At 40.7% G+C, this 9331-nt stretch overlaps 1 pseudogene; it reads right to left on the reverse strand.

Annotated features, from left to right (window-relative positions):
• Positions 1-315: 315 nt before the first annotated feature.
• Positions 316-434, reverse strand: LOC114005611 (uncharacterized; annotated as a pseudogene).
• Between the last annotated feature and the right edge of the window lie 8897 nt (positions 435-9331).

Below are 9331 nucleotides of genomic sequence, written 5' to 3' on the forward strand. Positions count from 1 at the left end.
TTCTTAAAAATAAATTATTAGACCTAGTTCCGGCACAATGTTCTGCAATGCTGGAAGCCACAGAGATGACCCTAGTTCAGTTCCTGGGTTGACCTGTGTACGCCAAGGCCTGACTGTATGTGCTTGTGGTCCTGGCTGGGAAGGTCAGGACTATGGCATGAGACCACATTCAGGGTGCTTGTCCCTCTCTCTCTCTCTCTGTGTCTCATAAATAAACTTTAAAAATGTGTATGCTACTTGGATTGTAAAAGGAAACTCCACAAGATCAAGCACTCAAGAGTTTCGAAGAATAAAGACTTCCTTTCTCTCTTTCTTCAATGGCCCTGCAATTCACAGTACAGCCTGGGCTGAGGTGTAATGAGTTAGGGCTCCTCTGCTTCCTCTCTTCATGTTGTCAGTGTAGGAACATGGTCTGTGGTAAGCACCAGGAGGCAAAGACCTCCCCTCTTTTTTACTTTTTTTTTTTTTTTAGGTTTTGCTATAGGGCACATGCACTCACCAGAGAGAGACAGAGACAAAGACAGGGAAACAGAAATGGCCATGCTATAACCCCTTCCCTTCCATTCTCCTCTTGGGATTTTGGGCATATGTGCACGTAAGTATGATTTTCAAGTCACTAGGTCTAGGTCTTGAACAGCGGTCGGCCATGTGGGAGTCCAGTACCTTCACCATGCCAACTGTTGGCCCTAAGACTTCTCTTCTTGAAGAGCTAACATTTACTGATCTCAGAGTCATAAAAAAAAAAAAATAGAATGATTGGGAAGGGCAAAGTGAAGAAACACTTACTAGACACAAGAACATAAAATTCTCTGTTCAAAGTGATGGCAATCTCTTTGCTTGTCATGTGCCGTGTGCTTGTCCTGTGCTGTGTGCGTGCTGTGAAAAACAGTATTGTGTGCTGTAGAGATGTGCAATGATTGAATGTGAATTAAAAAAATCAAAATTTTAGAAAGAAGAGAAAAAAACAAAAATGTTTAAGAAAGAATATATTTATGTGTTATATGTAATTTTTTAAAAAAGATTTTCAGCATAGGGCACACACACTTGACAGAGAGAAAGAAACAGAGAGAAGGAATGTGAGAAATCACCCCCATGGAGGATGGCCATGCCACAATCCTTTTCCATTCACTCTTCTCTTGGGAGTTTTGGGCATGCACACACACATGCCCAGTATGTCTCAAGCTGCTGGATCCAGGACTTGAACCATTGTCAACCAGGTGGGAGTCCAGTGCCTTAATCGCCATGCCACCTGCTGGCTCCATGACTCTTCTTAAAACTTCTAAAGAACATATAAAGAAAGATCCTTCCATTTTAAGGACACTCCTTGTTCCATAATGAAATCATTTGCATAGCTATCTGGTGTATATGGGGATTATTTGTACTCTTTTTTTATATTAAAATAAAAACTCCCAATTATTGCTTATTAGCATTTACTTAGTTTTCCCACAGCAGGGCAAACCCTGTTTCATTTTTAACTCTTTTCTTAAGTAAACAAGACATTTCATTTCCAACACTCACTCCCCTAACCACAGTCCATCAGAGGCTGCAGATATTATAGTCAGAGCATTGAGCTCAAAAGGCTTGACAAAATAATCAGCACTTCGAGCAAATTGCCAGAAAGAACAGGGGAAATAGGCCATTTTAAGTCCTTTCTGACTTAACTGAAATACCAGTTTAGAATTACAGCAGGAGTTCATAGAAAGTCCTTGAAAACTCTGCGATTTAACTCTCTGCTTGTCCATCAGCCATGACCTTCATTAAAGAGAAGCATGATTTCAAGCTCGCCGCCTGGCAGGTTAAGCTTATTGAAGAAGTGGTAGTCTACAAATTAAACCAACAAATGAAAAGACTGATAATGGTGGCCAATTCCTGAAATGGCTCCAATGGTCCTGAAAATCCAGATCTGGTCTTGGAGAACAGAGTCGCACTGAATGCTCTGGCTCCTGAGTCTCCTCCACCTTCTCACCACCACCAGTTTTCAACAGAGCCGTGGGGAAGCCGGTTTGCAGGAGATGTGGGGGCTCCAGAGTCACTTCACCCCAGGCTGTTCTCTCATTTCCTCCTTGAGGGAATCAATACCAGCAGTGAAGGTGATGGTGACAATTTTCAAAGGCTCTCATGAGGTTCTTAAACATATTTTTGACAATGTCAATTCCCAATAAGAAAATATTGTTGTAGTAAATTTACCACATTGAGAATTAAAAAAATATATAATTCAAGTTCCTAGACAGTTCGAGTCAGCCTTTATAAAGCTTCTGTCATATTTTTGTTTCTTTTTTCTTTTTTTTTGCTTTTTGTCTGACACAAACAACACATCATTGTTCATGCAGGGCTTCTTCCCTGCAATTATCCCTTTTTTAAAAAAATAAAAAGAATTATTCCATTTTTTTTATTTATTATTACTATTTTTAATTTGATCAGAGAGACATGGGTGGGGGTGGGGTGAGTAAACAATCCACCAGATCCTAAATTCGAACTGCAGTTGGCCATGTGGCAGTCCAGTGCCCCAATCACCACACCATCAACCGGCCCTCAGTTGTCCCTTTTCGTTGAATTAAATATTCACTCTTTTTTTAATTTAATTTTTTTATTTCAATTTATTTATTTGCATTAATTCACTGTACACCATTACAGCATACAAAATGAGATTTTCCATCCAGAGTACACTGTATATTGTCTCAATCGAGCACATCAACAAACATGTTATTGTCAGCAAATGATCTTCCATTTCTTGTTCTCTGTATGTTTTGCTTTTTTCTCTCCATCCTTGATTCCCTATCTCTTACCCTCTGCCATCTCCCACTCTCCTCCCCCACTGTCTCTGGTATCTATGTTTGCTTTCTATACTGTTTCCCCCCACATTTTATTGAATCACCAAAGACCCTAATCAATCCAAATACCCTCATAGCAAACACAGGTGACATACACATTTCCATGAACACAAATCTAACTTTACGCATCCTATAAAGTAGCACCTAGCTGGGGCTACATATCCTACTGCAGTCACTGAATAGATATATATAATATTCACTCTTTTCTGAAGCATCCCTATTAGCAATGATGATGCTGTACCTCCCAGCTAACAAATCAGCATCCAAAACAAAATTCACATCTCCTTCTAATCACTATTCATTGCATTTCCTTCCTCTTTATAGCAGAACTCCTGCCATGAGTGACCTACAGACTCTCTGCCCAGGGTCCCTTACAGTTTGTTGTGTGCCCCAATTAGATTTTCAGCTCAGCCATTCCATCAATCCTGTTCTTGTCAAAGCCACTAATCTACACACCTAATGGCTAAAACCCGGTCATTTTACTAAACCTTTTTAGTATCCTCTGATTCAGTAAGTCGTTCTGTCTCTTGGAATCACTTTGTTCAGTTAGTTTGAGAAACACCCCTCCTCCTGGCAGGTCTCCCGCACATTAGCTGCTCCGTTCTACTCTCTGGTCCTGAACTCGAGACACTGAGGTGTCCTCGGGATTAGCTTGGGGATCTTTTCTCTTCCCTCTCTACACTCATCTCCACAGATGATATCATCCAAACGTGTGGCCTCAAACAAGATTTTTATTCTTAGTGGCCACATTCAATCTCCAGCCTGAACCTATCCCATGAACTCCAAATTCAATGTCTCCACTGCAATATTTAATATGCTTTAGAAAGCAATTGTGCCTTAAATCAAACTTTGGATGAATCCATTATCCCACCTTGTCTTTCCACAGCAGTGCCCGTTTCAGAATGGCAACTCCATCCTTCTAGTAAACGAAGTACAACATTTTGAAAAGATTTTTTTTGTTTGTTTGCATTCTCATGTACTGTATGCAGTTCATAAGCAAATACTGTAGGCTCTCTCCTAAACATATTCTTAAAATCAGACCATCTCTCACTACCTCGCCTGCTAATAGCCACACGTGTAAGGATTATTATATTTTACCTACTCAATTGCAGTAGCCTCCTGATCTGATTCTTTGCTTCCATTCTTCTCTGCCATATAATCTATTCTCCACTTGCCAACTAGGGCACTATTTCTAAAATAGACATTAGTGGTCACTTCTTCTCTATTTTCAAAACCTTCCAATAGCTTCTAATCTTGCCAGAAATAAAACCTAACGTTTTTTCTTTTTAACCACTGTCATATTTGGCTATAGGTGATCTCTCTCAATTCATTTCTTCCTACTATATTTGGTTATGCAGATATGGCCTCATAACTGAGACTAAAGATAGCCTCGGGAAGGATCAGATTGCATTGTATAAAACAGGGAGGAAAGTTGTCTTGGGGTTGCTAGGAGACTCACATATACTTCCTGGAAATAAAGCAGTGTCTCCCAGACTGATACAAGGTGACCAGGCAAAAAGACAAAAGTCTGGAATTTGGAAAGAGATGCATTGCACACATTTTAAGAAAAAGGCCTATTTAATATTTAAATTGTGTTGCTATCCTCTTCACTCCTAGTCAATTACAATCCTCAAGAATGTCTATTATTCTAAAATGGACATATGTGAATGGTGTATGCGGCACCCGAGGCTAAAAAGATGTTTTGCAACATCTGGGTCTGTAAGTTCAGAAAAGAGACACTGCCTCCCCACCACGCAGTTTATTTTTAAGCTGAACAAAGAGAGCGGAAGGGCTCAAATCTGCATGACTAGGAAAGTGCCGTCTCAGCTCTACCCGAAGTTCTGGAGATACTCCAAAGCCACTGTGTTGGCACTGCCACAGAGGAGGCTTGGTTTGTGTCCATTCCCCTTGCAGGTACTGCCCTGGTCACTATCATCACCATCACATCATGTGACCCATAGTGACAGTCGTGGTGACGTTTTAGTTACAGAGTAAATAACCGTAAGTTCCTGTTTTATTGTTCCACATGCATAAAGATTCCAAACGGTAGGGTTTTTTTTTTTTTTGCTTTTGTTTATTTTTTTAGAGAGACTTTTCCTAAAGGGCTTGTGCACTTGACAGAGAGAGACACGGAGACAAAAGGCAAGAAATCACCACATCCCCCCAGGGAGATGGCCACACCACAATCTCTTCTCCTCCATTCCCCTTTTGGGATTTTGGGCACACACACACATGCCAAGCGTGAATTTCAAGCCTTCAGGCTTGGGACTCATACCACAGTTGGCCATGTGGGAGTCCAGCAATCTAACTATTATGCTATCTGCTGGTCCCTCCCAAAGGTAATTTAAGGGATGATTTCATATCTGTAAAGGTTAGTCTACAACATTTACAAACATTTCCAAGGCGTTTTTTATAGCACATATTCTAATTATTACTCATCCTTTTTTCCTAGTGTAGAAGCCACAGAGTAAGTGACTGGTGACAAGGTTACACAGCCATTAGGGGATTGGCGTGAGCTACTGGCCAAGATGTCAGCCTGCTTAACACTCATAGGAAATAATCACTATCTGCAAATAGGGATAAAACACAATCCACTGGGTCCTCTGCCCTACAGAGTTTTAGATTAGAGACATTATTTTGTATTTAGAGGAACACTTTAATGTACATCCTGGCCAAAGATTGATTGATTGATTGCTTGATTGATAGCATGGCCAACTTCTCCTAGAATTTATATTTTAGTTCTCAAACTGGAAAAAGTAAAAAACAAAACAAAATGAAACAAAACAAAACAAAAAACCCGATACTTTCCAAACCCCTGCATTGTTCCATCCTAACAATGCATTCTTTATGACGGCTATGAGGCAGTGATAAATGGAAACTTTTCTCATTACTTTGGGCTCAGTTGCATTTTCTGATGATGTCAGAAGGTAGCTATTGCCTCCTAAGATCAAAATAATGGTCAATTAGTTAGACCCTGGGCTTATGTGGAAAGCCACAGGAAAGACATGTGATTACATCTGAGTTATTATATCCATCAATCAAGTTTTTCTTAATTGCAAAGTTGTAATTGGATGCCAAATGTATCATTAATTCAATTGTACCTGATAAAGCAAGCAAGCAAGTGACCTTTGAAAGGGAATGCATATGAAGAATCCCGTAGGGAAGAGACTGCACTTAAAACCACATTATTTTATTGGCATCAATGGACCTCTCCATGGAAATATAAAAGATGACAGATAATTGTGTTGATTTTGCATGGACACGAAGGCACTGAATGAAAAGGCCCCACCAGGACACAGCAGAGAATCCTCGCCTGGCAATCCTCACTTCACAGTAGCAAGCATCAAGATTACTTGCTGGCTTTAAAGGTGTTTTTATTTGAGGAGCCATTTCTGCCTAAGTGTCTGTCCTGGTTAGCAGATCCCACAAGATAAGAATAACCTTGGTTGTAATTTACCTGATTATCCACTTACTACGGTGGGGAGAACCCAGGTTAGAAGAGTGAGAGCAAAACAACTTAGAACCATTGTAGTTACCAATGTTTTTCTGAAAGATAAAATTTCATTTAATATTCCTGAGCAAAAGAAAATAAGCTACAAAACAAAACATATGTACACACATGCATGCCATAGCAGATAGGCTAATAATCTTACATTCTTTGATTCTAAAGCTAAGGCAGACAAGAACCTTAGAATGCATCATTAGAATTCAGCCATGACACTAGCTACTACTCGGTGTTAATTATACATAAAAACCAGAGTGTTATTTATGGCTGCTCTGGTAGAGATGAGTTTATACTGTACGGTCAGGTCTCCCTATGGGCGGCTCAGTGAATTTAAAAGGCATTCTCCAGATTTATTTCGGGAGGGGGGGGGTCTCTGAACCCAAGGGCCACCTGGATTGAGCCGGTCTCAACGGTCGCTTGTCTCGTCCCTTGAGAAACTGCTCGCGTTGAGCTCGATTAGGCTCTGATTGATGTGTGCACCTTAAATCCGCTCCCAGGAAGTCTGTGAAGAATGAAATGCCAGAAAACTGCATGAGCACAGATGAATGGAGAGTGGCATCAGCCCTCGGAGAGACTCATCTCAGGGGCCCGGTGCGTGCGAATGTCGACCTGCGTGGCAGACCATCCTCCTCTCCCGCCTCACTCCAAAATGTGCAGCTGGAAAAGCATGGGCACAAAGGCGGAGTCAGGTCCAGGGCTTAGCAGCATTGGTGCAGCTGATGCTTAATGATATTAGCAAGAGCCCTATCTGGCAACCTGCTGGTCGGCCCCCTTTCTAGCTGCATCTCCAATGCTTATTTCTCCCCCTTTCCCTGGAGGTTATGAAATCAGAGTTCCTGCTTATTGAGCAGTGACTTTGTGCCAAGCATTCAGCTAAGCATTTTACATAGTTTTTTTGGTTTTTTTTTTTTTGGAGAGATTTTTGCTATAGGGTGCATGCACTTGCCAGAAAGAGAGAGAGAAACAGAGAGACAGAAAGCCAGAAATCACCCCCCCAGGGGGGATGGCCACGCCGCAATCCCTTCTCCTCCAATTCTCCTCTCGGGATCTTGGGCACGCACGCACATGCGCCCGGTGTGAGTTTAAGCCACCAGGTCCAAGACTTGAACCACAATTGGCTACATGGGAGTCCAGCAACATAGCCATTACACCAACTGACAGTCCCCAGAGTTCCTGCTTATTGAGTAGTGACTTTGTGCCAAGCATTGAGCTAAGCATTTTACATATATGTATACACACACACACACACACACACACACACACACACATACTCATATATGCACTTGCCTTGAAAGACAGAGATAGAGAGACAGAAACTGAGAAATCACCCCCAGGGTGGATGGCTACGCCACAATCCCTTCTCCTCCATTCTCCTCTCAGGATCTTGGTCATTCATGCACACGCACCCAGCATGAGTTTAAGCCATCGGGTCCAGGACTCGAACTGCAATCAACCACATGGGAGTCCAATAATGTAGCCATTAGACCATCTGCTGGTCCCTACATAAAATATTTAATTCTCACAACAACTTGGAAAACAAATAGGGATTATCACTGCCACTTTGCAAAGGAAACTGCAGTTCAATACGTTGTCCAAGACCATGCAACTAGAAGTGGCACAACGAGCAGCGATTCGATACCAGCAGGCCTGCCCTGGAGCTTGTGTCGTTAGCAGCTGTTCTGTATCTCTTCCCTGTTCACCTTTTGGGCTCAGGCTTCCTTCCTTCTTTCTTTTTCATATTCTGATGCAGCTGCTGCTTCTTTTTTTTTTTCCTTCTCCTTCAACCTATTGCTGACTTCTCCCACCCTCTTTTTCCCATTAAGTCTTCTCCTTGAACCAGAGGTCTCAAAAAATAGCTAGGTTAGATGTTTATTATAGTGATAACATGTTTGAACAAAAGATAAAATCCCTTTTCAACAATGAGTGGTTTGCCTGCTAAATTACATGTTTTCCCTTTAGAATATGAAATGTCCACACCTCAGGTCTCAGAGCATCACAAAAAAGCAAAGCACTGGGGAGAAGCCATGCCCGCCTTCCAATGCTGGGTTTTTCTTTACCAGGTTGTACAAGGTGTGAAGAATGGAAAGATATTTTTGAGAAGATTTTAAACACATTTGTCAGCCTACAAAGAAAATCTCGAAGATTTGACAAAGACTGGTCATAAATTCTAACTGCCCACAAAGTGCTGTCTATCTGATTTTATTATTTTTTTCAAACTGTACTCTATCATAGACGTTATTATTTTCAGTCCTTCTAGCTAAATATGGCCCAATCTAAAAATCGAGTCCTTATTTACTTCTAAATTAAAATCAAAAACACATTTAACTTCTATTTTAATCCTAACTTAAATGATTGAAAACTTAATTCTTTGAAAGATTGGCTAGAATTCCATGTGAAAGTGCTTAGAATACTCTGAATGCTAGTTAAAAAATAAAATTCAATACTAGACGAGGAATGAAATTATTTTCTAGATGTTGTCAAATGCAATTTACCCATCCACTAGCAGGAAAGTAGGGAATTATCTGTTGACAAATTATGATTGACACCTTGTTTTCTTAAATCAGAAATGGAGTTTGCAGATAAAATATTAAGAGCTAGCATAGACACAAACATGACAGTGACTTTCTCAGTCTACCCATGTCTCATCAGCCTGCCCAGAAGTGTGCTTTCCATGCCCACACTCCACCCCATGGGCATCTTGCTGCATCCTTGAATCAGTTTGAATGATGCGGCTCTGGAGGAAGACTCACCCTTTTAAGTCACATTTCTGATTGAATGCAGAATGATCATGATGGCAGAAAGAGACTTTTCTTTTTTTTTTTATTTTTTTTTTTTTTAGTCATTAGATATTCTCTTTTACAAGAAGTGACTACACTATCATATGGCCAAATGTTAGGTAGGACAGGCAATGTGGACTTTGGAGAGGCCCTTGCAACAGCAGAATTTAGACAGTTCATATTGAAAAAGATATTATAACTTATTATATATATATATA

This window comes from Tupaia chinensis, unplaced genomic scaffold (genome assembly GCF_000334495.1).
Source record: "Tupaia chinensis unplaced genomic scaffold, TupChi_1.0 Scaffold144099_1, whole genome shotgun sequence".
NCBI lineage: Eukaryota > Metazoa > Chordata > Mammalia > Scandentia > Tupaiidae > Tupaia > Tupaia belangeri.